This window comes from Talpa europaea, assembly GCF_964194135.1.
Source record: "Talpa europaea genome assembly, chromosome: 5".
NCBI lineage: Eukaryota > Metazoa > Chordata > Mammalia > Eulipotyphla > Talpidae > Talpa > Talpa europaea.
Window position 1 is genome coordinate 114039685 of NC_140071.1, and position 16501 is coordinate 114056185.

The window sequence follows — 16501 nt, forward strand, 5'->3', positions numbered from 1 at the left end:
CTTATACCTCCATTCTATCACTTATTGAGCTGTTCTCTGATTATTCTGACTTACCCCTTTCTCCCAGTCTCATTGATACCAGGGTTGTGATTTTCATTTCACTATCACTGACACCTACCTATCATAGTGCCCAAAACACTGGAACATATACAGCAGGTATTAACAAATAAATATTTGTTCAAATGAAAGTGAATGACTTTTCATTTCTAGTCCTCATTCTATTACATTTTCACCTGTAGTATCATAAGGCTATACATAAATAAATATAAGGAGACTACACTTTTCAGATATCATATTAACCTAGAATTTGTCTTTTGTGTATAACTTTAAGAAAATTAATTTAGGGGCCTCCCCGGTGGCACAGCGGTTGAGCACTGGGTTGCGAAGCGGCCCGAAGCCTCTGCAGCGCGGGTTCGATCCCTGGCTGCTCCCCGGCCACCGGGCAAGGGTCCCACATGGTGCGCAGACCTCTCCTGCCGCCTGCTGCTCCCCTCAGCAGTGTACTTCAGTCCTTCTGCCTGCTCTGCTCCCCGCTCTGGCTCTGGTGAATTCTCTCACCCTCCCGCACTTCTGACTGTACCCAGTGCTTGTATAAATAAATAAATAAATCTTTATTTTAAAAAAAGAAAATTAATTTAAAGCATAATTAATCAAATCATTTACCATTAGCAATCAACTCAATTTCCAGTCCCTCTCCATTCTCCATAGGTCAGGGGTTAGAACTGAAGCTTCAATCCTCTGTTCACATGGTTGGTTTTCCTGGCAACCACTCCCTATTTCCAAAAGTCACCTCAAATGACATAACAAAAGTCATCTTTATTACTCTGCTCATGGAAAATTCCAAGGGTTTTAGTAGCTTTGCACCAGAAACAGCAGAGAGATAAAATACATATTTTTATTATAAGTCATAATTATCACACATCTTATGTTTACAGGTTCTAGAATGAGATTTCTTGGGTTTCTTATAGTCATCAGGGTTGTCTCTATTCCCACCCAAAAACACTCACCGCTCTGCTGGCTACAACCTGGGGATTGTCTATTTTACCCCAATCCTTAGGCTTCACTCCTTATGGTGAGCCAAAACTAAATACTTGAAGGTCAGTTGTACAGTGTATACATTGTGATTTTTCTTTTGAAAAAGGAACTAAGAAAACAGGTGTATCAGAAGGATGAAGATGCCTGATCAAGAGCTAGATTGACAATGTCTGACCAAATGGACCAGCTATTCTCCTCCCTTTAATCCAACCAACTCACCAACCATAGGTAGTCCTAGACCTCATGGTAACCCTGCATGGTCCCCTCACACTTAATCTGTGACTGGGCTTCCACTCCAGAAGTTAGCTTCTCGGCAGGCAGGCAGAGCCCAAGAGATAACCAACAGGTTGCTGAGACCTCTTCCAAAGTCACCGCTCACATAGGAATGTTACCATAATGGATGTTTCTGTTCAGTTCAGACCCACGGGAAAAGAATGCAATGACCTGCAGGAAGTACCATCTCCATTTCCATGAGGCCTCCCCACTAACACCCGACACTGTTCCTTTATGGATCCTCCTGGGTCTACAAGTGAAGTGTATATTTAGAAACCAGAAAGTTCACAAGTGGACTTAACCAGTACATTAATCAAGGATCAAGTGGCACATTAACCCAAGGCTAAAAATTCACTTTCTCTTCTGTTTCCCATACCAAAATATGTCATCCGATATAGCTCATCAGAGGTTCTGAAATTAGATGTATTAACAACATAAAGATACTTCAATATTAAAAATGTCTCTTTATAATCACATTCTTAGGGAGACATTTAAATCCAAAATCCTCTTGCAAATTAAAGTTCAAAGGAACCAAACTTCTAAAGCAAGCATGTTGCCTTTGTGAGTCCAAAATATAAAATTCTTAAATTATAGTCAGATTTCTTGATGCAAATAAATAAATAAGAAAATAGGAGGATAGGGAAGCGATTAGGGTTCTTTCTGCAACTATTCACTATCTTCTTCTCGTTGGGATGGATAGAGTTTCTTAAAGCCCCAAAGTCTCTCATAAATGTCATTCTTTCAGAGAATATGAAAATTTAATATGCCATGCAAGCATTATGACACTAGCTTCATATTCACAAGATTTAAGAAACAAAAGAATTCTCTGCTATTCCAGCAAAACCAGGCTCCTGAAATTAGTGTGTGATGTTGCCAACAACCATAGCAGAGATGTAGCATCTGAGGAGAAAACAGAAAATTACGAAAGCTTTCTTCCCAGGGGCCTCCCCAGATGCGCAGAGTTATAATTTAAAGTCATCTGGGAGACTCTTCCACACAGGGCTTAATAGTGACACAATTTATTTACCAAATCTAGGAGGAAAATATCTCCACACTGAGAGAGGCTTCTTAGAAATGTGCAGCAGTAGCTGTCTCAGGCACTGAGTCATGGATGAGGCTGTTCTTTTCCTTGAAGCATATTCAAAACTTCTGAGTACCCATTTCTCTTTTGAGTCCCGTATGTCCAACACCTCAGTCATGAGCAGAGTGTAGGGTCTCAGGAACTCTGGATTCCTTGGATTCCCTTGGCACTGTGAGTAGGCTGTTAGTGTTAGGCCACAAAGGTACAGAATTGCTGAGGATAGTCTCTTGAGAATGGTCTGCTTCCTGGGGATACCCACGCATGGTAGATCCCCAATTGAACCTGCTGTTGTTGAATCCAGAACCTCTGTCCTAGGCAGTAAGCAAAGACCCAGCCTCTGCCACATGCTTCCAAGGAGGCCATTTTCCTCAAGTGTTGATGGTTCCAGGCTGTGAGGATGGCTGCCCCAGCCCTGCCTTTAGTCAGAGTGGAGGAACATGCACCAAGTTTCTATGTCTCTCCATTATTCCTCTGTTCCTCTCAGACAAGTGAGTGTCTAACAGTTCATCCCAGTTTTGGAGCTGCCCCCCTTCTCTCTTCCCTGTGAAGAGCTAACACGTTTGCATATTCAAGTGTTCTCCTTCCTTTCCTTCTCTCTCACGTGGCCCAGGCTGTGTTTCCTAACGTACTCCTCACACCTGGTTTTCCAAATGAAAGACATAAAGTCAGTGATTTGGAAGACTGATAAAAGCAATTCTTTTTTTTTTTTTAAGATTTTATTTATTTATACAAGAGCTGGTGTACAGGCCAGATGTGCAGGAGGGTGAGAGGATTCACCAGAGACAGTGGGGAATAGAACAGGCAGACTGACTGAAGTAAACGGCTGAGGGGAACAGCAGGTGAATCAGTTCTTTTTCAAATATTGTCCATGATCACTCCGTGAGTAGGATAATCCTGACCCTGGAGATGTCCCCTTATCAGGCTCACAAGTATCTCAGGTCTGCCTTTCTCCCTTTTGTAATCACCTTTGCTAGGTCTTCCTCTGACAAAATTCTGCACACTTATTGGTCAAAACTGAATCCTTCCTTGTATTCATCTTTGATGCACACCAATAATTCTGTGGTGTTCTGTGCTCCTCTTTCTAATCCGTCTTTCCCAAATCTACACCCATATGATGTAAGGACTTGGAAGAGTTGTCTCCATCTTCAGGCGAGGCCCCCTCCTTGCTCTTCCTATAGACTCACTCAGCAGCTCTCAGAGGCTGCCCCTTTCTGGCTCTTAGCTCCTTCTGGGGAAGTGAGTCTGGTTTCTTCTCTTCCCTCTCTTCACCTGTTAGATTCTTCCGTCCTCAATCCATGTTTTCAAATCGATGACAACTAAACACCTCCACCTTCCCTCACTCTTGTTAAGCATCATTAGACCTGCATGCACCACTCTTCAGGTTTTTTTTAACTTGGGCTTCTAGATTTTCTTCCTTTCCACATCTGAAAGCCACCAACCTCTCTCTTCAGATAAATTTTCTCTTCTTCCAGCTTTATCAGCTTCCTTCTATGCACTTTATTTTCATTTTCCCTGCACCCCTGTCTGGGTGATAAGAATGAAGCATGGTTTCCTTGCTACTCTGTTCCTTCTTGATTTTCAGAGCAATCTGATTTCCAAAGACAGGAGGTTTTAGACATAGGCCCTTTTACCGTCTTCATGGAGTTCAAGTGTACACGAGTGTTACTTCATTGCTCCTCTACCTCATCTCAAGATAACTTGTTCTCTTTATAATCAAAATTCTTTTTTCCCCATTTTTCAGCAAAACCCACCACCCTGTGTGAGTGAAGTCATATAGAGCAATGGTCAGAGCTTATGTAATTAGTAAATCCAGAGTCAACATGAAACCACCTATTGGGAGCCAATAGACAAGTCAGATAATTGTGGGCACCTTCAGTTCCCTCCTGAAGTCAGAAGACTTGGGGGAGTATTTCGTGGCATAGCATCTTGCAGCTCTGACACTGACACTTCGAGGCACAATCTTGTATGTTAATATTCCATCCTGTAGGAAACTTAGCTTTTTTACTCCCTTCAATTTGAAGTCTCTGCCTGCAGACACAGCTGAGGAATACAATAAGGCAGCAGATATCATTCTGCCTGTTCCTGCCTAAAATGATGCAATCTTTGACACAACCTGGCCCTCAAAACAGCACTGAGGCCAAGTTTAAAGTCAAGTGGCAGCATCGAGCACACAGAGACTAAAGAACCAAACAACTTAGAACCAGGCTGGAAACAAAACCAGCTACTTCTTGGGAATACTTTTGACAGGAAGCAATGCCCCAGATAGAGGTCCCATGTCCCACCCATACTGAGGCTAAGGCTTAAAACTACCCAAAAGCAAGACTGTTCCACTTTCCACCTATTCATCTTTGTCAATATCTCATGGTTCCAGGTCCATGCAACAGATACTAGAGTGTTCTAGGGAACAAAAGAAATAATGCCCATTCTTCCCAGGCCCATCCATGTTCTGATAATCACTTCAGTGGAGAAAATGGAGATTAGAAAATCACCCTTATTGACAATAAATTTGTTCAAGAATGTGACCTGTTTCTATAGTCAAGTGTAGCCTGCAGTGACACGCTGAGTCTGACACTCATTCAATCATGGGCTGACTTGGACAATCATAGCTTCCCCTGCCCCTAGATAGAGAGCAAATAAGGTTGGGACCTAGACCTAGGATTTCTGCCACTAAGGATTTTGGGACACGTTACCTTCATGGGCCTCGGGCTTCACAGAAGATCTTGAGAAATCAAGACCAGTGATTCTATGGCTGCCGAGGGAATAGATTGCTTCTGTTTTTCTCACCATGCCTAAACTTCTTTCCAGTTTCAACCTCTTGACAAGCCCTGAAGTTCTTAAGGGCCTCGTCCAACTGACCTTCATTTCTAAAGCTTTGCTTCAAACCTCTGCAATTGCCCATCCCATCCTAAGCAGCCTCACCAACCCATTGCTCCTTTCTGCTTTTCTTCTTTTATCCACTATTTGCGTCCCCAGATATCTCTGGACCACTAGGCCTGGTATCCCCAAGTCCCAGCAATCTCGATTCCTACTGCTCCACTCTGGCAGCCCCCAAACTCTGCTTATCCCCTCTCTCAAGTCATGTAAACATCAGAGTATCCTCAGGCCTCAGGCCAGAAAAGGGATTAACCAAAACAAACTTATCACATATGCCACTCATAGAAAAACATTTCTCTTTAATCTATGAACCTGCCTGAGTGTGTTTTGTCCCCTTTCTGATTGCTCGCCCTGGGGACGAAACTGTCTAGCTTCTCCAGCGGGGCCAGTTAAACTTAAAAGACCCTCATCTGCCATGTCATTGGGGCCCTGGGGTGAGCTATTATTGTTTCACACGTATCAGGAGCCTTTAGCTCCCTGATGCTTCCCACTGATCTCACTCTCACTAGTTACATGCTTTGTACATCCCCTGCTGGCATCTCTGTATAGTATCACTGCTATATGAATGCTGATAAATGTTATATAAAAGTCTATTAAATTAATCTAATGGCTGCCATGCTGGTCCCCTAATGACACGGCAGATAAGAGGGTCTTTAAAGATGAAATGCTTCCAAGAAAGCTCAGAATTGTTCCCCCCAGTGAACTGTAGTTTAAATAACCAAGCTGTAGTTGCTAAGGGGATTTCCTCACAATATCAACCTTCTGTGCCCAAACTAGAGTCTCCATGTAGGGAACCACTTTGCCAGAGCTCTTAGAGACAAACTTTCGAAGCATTCAGATTTATCACTTGCATTTGCTCCTCTGCTTTCTCATCTCTGCTTCCTGTGCCCCTCCCCCTGGTGTCACTTCCTACTTTAGATTCCACATATAATTGAGATCATACAGTATTTGTCTCGGTCTATCTAATTTATCAATATTTCATTTAGCATAGTGTCGTTAAGGTGCATCCATGTTGTTGAAAACGACATGACTTCCTTATTTTTTATAACTGAATAATATTTCATATACCTATAGAGTCATATTTTCCTTATCCATTAATCAATCACTGGACACCTTGGTGGACATTTTGGCAACATTTCCATGTTTGCTATTGTGGATGATGCTACAAAGAACATGAGGGTGCAGATATCTCTTCCAAGAGTGATTCATCTCCTTTGTCTATATATTCAGAAGTGGAGTTGCTTGATTGTATAGTAGTTCTAATTTTAATTTTTCATTAGAGTTAATTTTTAATTTTTTGAGGAAATTCCATAGCATTTTCTGTAGTGGTTATGCCAATTTTTACATTCTCACCAATAGTGTACAAGATTTCCCTCTTATTCATAAACAGGTGAACACATATTATCGCTAAGCTGTGTTATAGACAGTTATTCTAGCAGGTGTGAGGGGATATTTCACCATAGTTTTCATTTATAGTTGCCTGACATTGGTGTTATTAAACATCTTTTCACACCTACTGTCCATTTGTGTGTCTTCTTATTATGGGGAAAACCCTGGGTGGGAGCAAGGGTGTAACCCAGTTTGTGAGTCCTTTCTCACATACTAAAGAATACAGGGCAAGACCCAAAAGCAGACACACAGAGAAAAAGAAAAGAAAAAGAATTTGTAAAGGATTTAATTTCATAGAGGGTGAGAAAAAAAGGATAATTAAGACAGAAGGAGAAGAATACTTACTGGCTAGCAAGTGACAGGAGTCATCTATCCCACCAGCACTTAGTGTCAGTTGAGTGGAGACTAGGGTACAAGCAGAAGTTAAAAAACAAACAAACAAAAAAATAAATAAACAAAAAAATAAAACCAAGAACCAGAACCACCTGTGTTCACTTGTTTTAAGGTTCACATGATGGCTCAACTTCACCCCTAGTTGCCAGCAGCTTCTGTTCAGGGAGGCTGGGGGAGGTGCCTGGAAAGCTCCACCTTCTAGAAGCCATGGAGTTGGCTGTTGAGCGCCACCCACTGGCTTGGATGCTGCTCTTCACTGTTCCTCTTAACAGTCTTAGGAAAAATGTCTGTTCATGTCCCTGCTCATTTTTCTGTGGAATCATTTGACTTCTTGTTGCTGATTACGAGTTCCTAATATATTATGGATATTAGCCCTTTATAAAATAAATGGCTTACAAATATTTTCTCCCAACCTTCAGACTGCTTTTCATTTTGTTCATCTCTTATTTTCCTGTGCAGAGGCTTTAATATGATGAAACATGTGTCTGTTTTTTGCTTTGGTAGCTAGTGGTTTAGATGTCATACCCCAAAAGTCTTTGTCAAGAATAACGTTGAGGGCCTCCCCAGTGGTGCAGAGGGTTGAGCACAGCGCTGTGAAACTGTCTGCAGCCTCTGCAGCGTGGGTTCGATTCCAGGATGGCCAGGGAGATACCCACATGGCGCGTCAGACCTCTCCTGTCGCCCACTGCTCCCTTCAGCAGTGTATTTCAGGCGCTCTGCCTGTTCTGCACCCCACTCAGTCTCTGGTGAATCCTCTCACCCTCCCGTGCCTCTGGCCTGTACCCCAGTTCTTGTATAAATAAATAAATAAATCTTTTTTTTTTAAAAAAAAAAAAGAATAATGTTGAGGATCTTTCCCCTATGTTTTCTTCTAGGTGTTTTACCATTTTGGCCTTACTTTATGCCTTTAATCCATTTTGAGTTAATTTTTGTGAATGATTTACAAAAGGGCTCCAATTTCTTTTTTACATGTAAAATCTACTTTTCCCAATACCATTTACTAAAGAGACTATCCTTTTCCCAATGAGAATTCTTGGCTCTTTATTCCTTTTTAATTAATATTTTTATGATATTCAACATAAAAAATAAAATTTATCACTAATGGGTCCCTGTGCTATGGATATGACAGGAGAAAGGAACAGCACCTGTGTGTTCATAGGGTCCTGACCTACATCCTATTGGAAACAGGTGTGATTCGTCACTTCACCAGTGAGTATTTGGCTTCCCCAATCCACAGTAGGGATGAGAAGCCAGCAGCCACATTGAAAGCAGGAGAAAAGACAGTGGAGTATGCGTAGCAAACGTTTATTTGAGGCACAAGCAAAGCAAACCTTTATTTGAAGCAAAAGCAGCAACTAGCTCCCATTACACACAGTGGTCTCGAAAATGAGTTGCCATTGGTGGGATTCAGGAAGCTGCTTTTGTCTGCTGGGGTTTTGTGTTAGTCTTTGTTCTCTCATTTAGGGCGTGTTGGCGAGGGGACTGTATCACAGTTTTGTTTCCTTGGAGCTGCTGTTCACTGGCCTTGATCTGTCGTTGCACTTTGGACATCCGGCCATCATCTCCCCCAGGCCTGCTTCCCTATCTCCTCCTGCATCTGTCTTCTGACCTTGATCACTGTCATTGTCATTCCAACCTTTGTTAGTTCCTTGAGGGTACAGGCATGTCTTTAATCTCTACTCCCTGGTATCAAGTACAGAGCCTGCATGTGGTAACTACTCAGAGCATGTCTAAGCAAGGAAGGATGAAGGATGGGGGAGAGAGAAAAGGAAGGGATAGTCTTAAGTTATATACAGAATCTTATTTTATATTACACTGTTTAGAAGCTAAGCAGTGCAATACAGTTGCCTCCAGTCACATGTGACTATTAAAAATAAAATCAGCTGAAATTAAAAATTCAGCTCAAAAACCATAAAAGGCAAATGGCTGTCATAGATGAATAAGTAAATAGTCCAATCATTGCAGACCATTATTGCAGAAAATCTACTGGACACATACTAGAAACATCCTAAATGCCCAAAATATTTTCTTTTGGTGAGTTCGGGTGACTTCTGGCAGTGGTTTTACAAAAGATGTAAGAAAGGGAAGATCCCTGTTTTTAGACCCAAATAAAGTATAAGCCATTCTACTTGTGTTTGGGAAGATCAGATTTAAAAAAAAAAAAACAGAGATGCTTAGTTTATCTGAATCTAAGAAAGTAAAATAATCTTATAAATTTCAAAGACCTGTAGCAAAAATTTGAAATAAAAATTTAATAAAAACCTTTTATGATTATTTCTGTTATTCTTATCCCTACCTTATTTTTAAAATATCATTACCTTGCCACAGGGATCACATCAATTAGGCATAAAGCCCAGACCTGAACACCAAGGGGACATTACCATTCTTAATTGTAATTCACTAACACAGAATTTGTGAAACTGTATTTTTTTAATATACCAGTTTAGTCAATAATATAGAAATTCTAAGAAAATTCTCTTCTCGAGTAATTTTTAAAAAAGTGTAAACACTTAGCAAAGTGTATTCCAACAGGATTCTTACCTACAGCTTTTTATTTGCTTATTTCTTATTGTTATATTTACTTAAAAGAAACAAAGTAAAAAAAATTCTTTAGCTCAAGACTTTCATTGATTTGAAGTCAGGGATTCTCCTGTCTCTCCCTCCAGACCAGGCCCCTCTCTTTGCCACCTTCATTCTGAAATAGAATTTACTGTTTTCCCAGACATTGAAAGATCTGCTCATTCAGTTGGGCCCCATTTTCTTTTAGGCAATTTCTTCAATAGTGAAGAAAGAATACCTTCAACTGAAAGTTGAAGAAGAAAAGAGCAGCAGAAACACAGCAAATAGAAAGTAACACATCCCCTGAAGAATGGCAAGAGAATCTGTAACAAGGAAACCAAGAGAACAGTCATAGCAACATATTCTAAACTTCCTGCGGTTGTTTATATCTTCAGCCAGATGAGAAGTTTCTATATATAGTTGTGATTTAGCAAGATACTTTTTCCAGTTCAGGCAATAGCCAAAAAATTATAGGTAAAGCACAATGGAATTTTTGCAACCAGAAAGAATGTTTTCAATTTTTTCAGTTTGATTAAGCAGATGTGGAAGGCATCCGGGCACCAGCTTCTCCTCCAAATCATGCCATCCTCTCTGGTGAGGTAAAACCAAACACTGAATGATTAAAGCAAATGTACAACAGTAACAAATTCAATATTGAACCAAGGCTGTGGAAATCAGAGATTTGATTCAAGCTCATTGCTTTTGTCCCAAAGGAAGGCCCAGAGATATTCTAGAAGCCTCTTGTTACAAAAAGAATCCAAAATGCAGAGTAACCACTAACCCTCATTAAAATAAGATACACTTTACCCTTAGCCTCGAACCTGAGAACGTAGGACCTCCTAGAATAAGTCTATGACCCCAAGATCCTCAGACCCTATGGCAATGCTTCTTTTCCCTATGGTTACTATAACACCAATGATACTGCAAATATATTGACTATTAACTCTTTTCTGCCTCTCCTAAAATTATACAGACAACTAGTAACACATATATTTCCCCTCAGTCGGGGCTTCACATGTGAACTCCACTCAGCCCTGCCCTCAGACTTGTTTCTCCAATGGTCTCCCCCATTTCCTTTCTTATAGTTGCCAAAAGCCATGGAGCCTGTCTTGATTCCTCTCTCTCTCATGTGCCACATTTACTACTCCACAAATCCTGAATCTCAGTTCACTCAGGATGATATAGCAGGATACTATATAGACTAGGTGACTTGAACAACAGAAATTTATTTCTTTCAGATCTTGAGGCTGGGAATTCCCAGGTCAAGCCTCTGGCAGATTAGGCATGTGGTAAGGGTCCACTTCCTGGCCATAGATGCCTTTTCAATAATGTCCTCATGGGACAAAAGAAACAGGGTTCACGGGAGTCTCTCAGGGCATTACTCTCTTCTAAAAGGACGCTGTCTTAATTTAATCACCTTCCAGAGACATCTATAACTCCAAATACGTTCACATCGGGGATTGTTTCAATATGTGAATTTAGGGGTTCACAGACATTAAGTCTATAGCAGCAAGTAATGTGCTTTCCTCAAGCCTCAGTTTTCTCAACAGAAATGGAAAATAAAACTCCTACTTCACTGGAGTATGGTAAGGATTATTTAGGATAATTCAGGAAAAGCCTATAACACAATGCCTGGTTTTTATTATCATTATATGTGCATGCGATTTGCATCTTACTTTTTTTCATTTAGTATTTCTGAACATAGTTGTATGTCCATAAATGAAATCCTATGACATTAATGGCTCCCAACATTCCACTGTAAAGCTACATCAGAACTTATTTATTTAACCAATCCCTTATTGATGGATAACTAGGTTGGGTTTCTTTTCCCCCTCTAGCATGGCTGAGATTAACACCCTAGTGGCAATCTTTTCCTGAATCCTTACTTATGTTTTTAAGGTTAGGCCTTATGTCTTTGTTATCCACTATAATAACACTTTTATGATGAGTCCAACGGAAAAGTATTTAGAAATTATATGTGCTTTAAATTTGACATAGAGATTAGAGAAAGCAAACACCCACTTGGAGTGATTCATCTCATGAAAAAGGTCAATAGCAACAGAGTTTGGGGGCATCATCATAATGAAAGAGGTTAGTTATGGGAGTAGCAGGAATACCCATAAACGAAGCAGGGCTGAGGCGCCTAGTCAGTCACTGTTACGCACTATCAGGCTTATAACCGTCTTCCCTGTTCTCCACCATGCGGCTGGAGCTCTGGGTTCTGAATGCCATTCCAGATGTGAGTCATTTAGCCGATGGAGTCAACCACCCTCTCTGCCTTTACCATCTTGCTCAGGGGAGGGAAAAGTCAGTGAGAGAAACCATGAGAAATGAGGAAGGGGGCCTCCTTTAATATTGCTCTATGCTAGATCACCGGGGACCAGGTATGAGGCTGGAGTGTGCTGGAAATGGACGACTAGAAGGCCAGGGGGTGCCTACTCTCCCTTTCATCCACTCCTCTTGGCACAGATGTACTTAAGACACTCTAAAAGACATGTTTGCTGCCAGCCTGGCTCTTTAGCTGTCTTCATTAATAATGTAAAATGGGATGTTTACATTTTCGCAGTAGCCATCTCCCCACCGTTTGCACCCCCTCTTAGGATTTCCTTTGATTTCTTTTGAAATGAAAATAAAAGTCCTGGTGTACATTTGGGAAGCCATTAGGAAGATCCCTGTAAATGTTGCCCCCTCAGGCAAGTTGTAAGAAACACCCAATGATAACTTTAATATGCTTGATAAATCACTCAATTGTTGCATTTAAAAATGACTTGGAAGAAAAGAAAAAGGAGCCAACATAAGCTGCTAAGGAATTATAGTGTCTTCCTTAGAGATATTCCCCAGACAAGTTAACACCCAAATAAAACAAAGTGTGCTCAGGTCGATACTTAGCAGCTGTTCAATCAATAATTTAATTATAAGTAAGGAGAATGGATTAACCTGCCCATCAGTGGACTGTGAATGAACAGCAGAAGGAATCTGCATGGATGGCCCTCCCCTTGGTCCCAGCAGCCCCAGACTTAATGGACTCAATACAGTTTGAGGTCTGGCCTGCATTTCCTCTCCATTTTCTCTCCAGGAACAACAAACAGAAAGGGGGCAAGAACTGGACTCCGCCCTGCCTTCCAGAAGGTGGCTATGGCTATGGTGCTTCTGCTCCAGCAGTGGTGAAATGAACTTTTCAGGATTTGCTACTGGAAAGCCAACCAGGGCTCACCTGGGGCCAGTTCCAAACCTTCTTCCAGAGAAGACATCTGTACCTCCATTTGGATGGTGATGAGGCTGACCCCACCGACCCTCCACCTTTCTCCCAGCTCCCACTTTGCCGTGTGCATCTCTGCCCACTTCCCCTTCCCTTGTCCAACATTTGCCACTGCTTGATATACATATTTAATAGTGTTCCTTTTTAATGGAAAAGGTGTAGAGGGGACAATTCCCCAATGGGTTATAGCTAATAGTTAACATTTTTGAGTACTTACTACCAGACCTAACCTTAAAGATTTATTTAATCCTCACACTAACCCCAGAAATTAAAATAAAATATGGGGGAAAAAAGAAGCAGAATTTTTAAAAAATCCTCATACTAACCTTATGAAATTTGAACCATGTGGTGGGTTTTTAGGAAGTAAAATAACCAAGATCCTTGCTTGCCACTGGAGGCGAAAACCAATTGATAGACATAGGTATCTAGAAAATGGAGATTGACTTCTTATAACAGATAAGGGAGAACATGGGTTAGGGCTCAAAACTCCTAATGCTGCACCCCATAATTAAACTCACCACCCAGTCCCAAGCAACACTGGATCATTACAGAGTAGCCCCCAGAGGCCCAGCCCCAGAAAGCTTAAGACAGAACTGAGCGTGTCCTTTCTGGGAGCCCCCAGATATGGAGAGAGTAGGAGAAGGGAAAACACGGAGCAGAAAGAGGACAGGACTACCTGCTCCATTGAAATGCATAGCCAGAACAAAGAAAGATCTCAGCTTTCTCATCATCCCTGGGATCGTGCAGTTGATACAATATGCTTTTTCTGACCAAACTCCACCTGTCTGGACCATGAGCACTGAGTGGAGTAGACAGTAGGGTTGATGCATCTCCACTACCACCCACTTGGTCATCAGAAGCTCTGGGGACATATTCCTGTAACTGATCCATATCTGTGCAATTCCACAAGCACTGAATTCCAACTGTGAGCCTGGAACTGTGTTGCTGGACATTTCAGTAACACATGAGGAAATTTACAAGTGACTAGGCAAATGTGTGAATCCCAGGGAATGCATCATTTCTATCTCATCCATTTTTTCTTATTCATTTCAGCATCCTCTGCTAAATCTTGCTGTAATCCAGACTCTCTTGGTCACAGAGCATGATGGAAATTCCAGAAACTACTCAAGATGGAAATGAGGGAAAATCAGCTGAGATAGTAGACAGAAAATCTTTCCAGACAAGTCCAGCATCCCCACTCCAGGCCAGGGGCATGGTGAACTCAAATCTATTCAGTGCTGGCATGCAAAGGCTCAGACCAAGCAGGTGGGGCATAGAGGGACATCTTAGCAAAACTTAGAGCATCTCATTGCTGACTTAGGTCAGAGAAGGATCAAGAATCTGGGTCTAGACCTAGAGATTGGCAGAAGATGTGAAGGTCAAGGTCCCAGCTGACTAGGGACCTGAGACAGTGTATAGTCCTGGAGGAATTTAGAATATATTCTGGGAAGTGAAGATAAACTGAGACTAGACAAGTGGACAAATCAGACATACTTGGAAGGCAGCGGGAGCAGCAGGCTATCTACATTGAAGGGGAAGAAGGTGCCCTATCCAGCCCTCTGGGTATCTTGGTGCCCAGCTCTCATTTGTCAGTAGGAAAAATGGGGGTTCCCCAAACCCCATCATTCTGGTTCTTCTTGACTCAGGACAGACATGAACATAAAATCCATATGCTTTTTTTTTTAAAGATTTATTTATTTATTTATACAAGCACTGGGGTACAGTCAGAAGTGCGGGAGGGTGAGAGAATTCACCAGAGCCAGAGAGGGGAACAGAACAGGCAGACCGACGAAATACACTGCTGAGGGGAGCAGCGGGCAGCAGGAGAGGTCTGCACGCCATGTGGGACCCTTGCCCAGAGGCCGGGGATCAAACCGGCGCTGCAGAGGCTGCACTCAACCGCTGTGCCCCCCAGCACTCAACCACCCAGCACTCAACCGCTGTGCCACCGGGGAGGCCCAAAATCCACATGCTTTTAATGAGGACAGTGGGGATAGGTGTGGTCACAGCTATTTTCTGAGGGATGTATAACCAACTACTTTATTGTCCAAAGCAGGACTCTTTTTAAAAAGGACTGTCATTAGTAATTACTGAAACTGTGTTTTAAAATACTGACCCTGAGTCTTCCAGAAACATCTGCTGAATCAGCCTCAGGAAAGCAGGTGCACCCTAACAGCAGGTGTTTTTTATGGAAAATTATGATCTTGTGCTCCCTTCCTCTCCCAGTCTGAGAGCCCAGATGCATTAGACCCCACTGCTGGCCCACCCCATCCCCTTCATCAACTGTGTTCACCTGTGCTGAGTAGACAGTCTCAGCCTGCTAACAGTTTCCTACCTCAGGTGCCTACCACTCTCTGCTGCTCCCCCTGAGGGAATTCTCACACCACACAGCTTGTCTGATGCCAAGAACAACCCATAAGTGTGGGCAAATTAACTCCCATGGGGAGGCAACCTTCAACCAATGGAAGCATAAGTTGGTGAGTTCCGCACCACCCCCGCTCCCCTTGCAGTCATGGGTCATGTGCTTTCTCAAGGACCTCAGTGAGATCACCCCCACTGGCCATACAAGTGATTCACTGGCTGTCCTCTCTTCCTCTTCTAGTTGCTTGACTTTCTTGCTTCTGTTTCTGGGATCACCTTCCAAATAAAAAACTTGCACTCAAGTTTTATCTCAGGATCTGCTTTAAGATGAATCCAAACCAAGACACTGGATTGCAAAGGAAACCTCATTCAAATCTACATTTATTGATGTTCTGTTTGTACTGGTTCCTGGGGGTAAAAAGATAAATAAGCAAAGTCTCTTCTCTCCGGAGATAAAGGAGATGGTATCAGCAAACAAAGGTATGCAGTCACCAGTGCAAGGACTCACAGATGGCACACCTATATCTCTGCTGGGAACTGGGGGAAGTTAGTGGTGTGATTTCAATCCCAATCAAAGGTCTGAAAACCAGGGATTTCAAACATAGTGCAAATTCTGATCCAAGGTCTAACAACCAATATGGCTTCTGAATGAGTGTGTCCATTGGGATACATGGCCAGCACTTTGAAGACAAGAGAAGAGAGTGGTTTGGGTACTTATTTGCCTGCTCTCCCACCTGCCCACTGCTCTGGCAGCGGCTCTGCTCTTTCTCTACCTAAAACTACAGCTCTGGCCAGACTATCCCTTTTCCCTTCCAGTTTTCATCCAACTTTGGTATCACCATTTGCCTCCCTTGCCCTTTTAGGCTTGGAGTGATAACAACTTCCTGCTATTACCAGTCCTGGATGCTCTAACTTTGGCCACATCTCTCTTCAGTTGACTCTTTGAAAGAGACTTCTGGTTACTGCTGGGACCCTGACTGATGCAGGAGGTAATTGTTTATCCAAACAAAGTCTGGTGAGGACCAACACATCCCAGGCACGAGGAATGTGGAAGAACACAGAGATTCAGGAGCTCTCTGACTGAGAGAATCAACAGAACCTGATGACCAATTAGATGTGGAGTATATTAGTTATCTACTGTTGGATAACATATTGCCACAAAGGTAGTGACTTTATAGCAACACACACTTATTATCTTGCATTTTTGGAGGGTCAGGAATCCAGACATGGCTTTGTGGGGACTTGTGCCTCATGGTCTCTCATTAAGATACAATCAG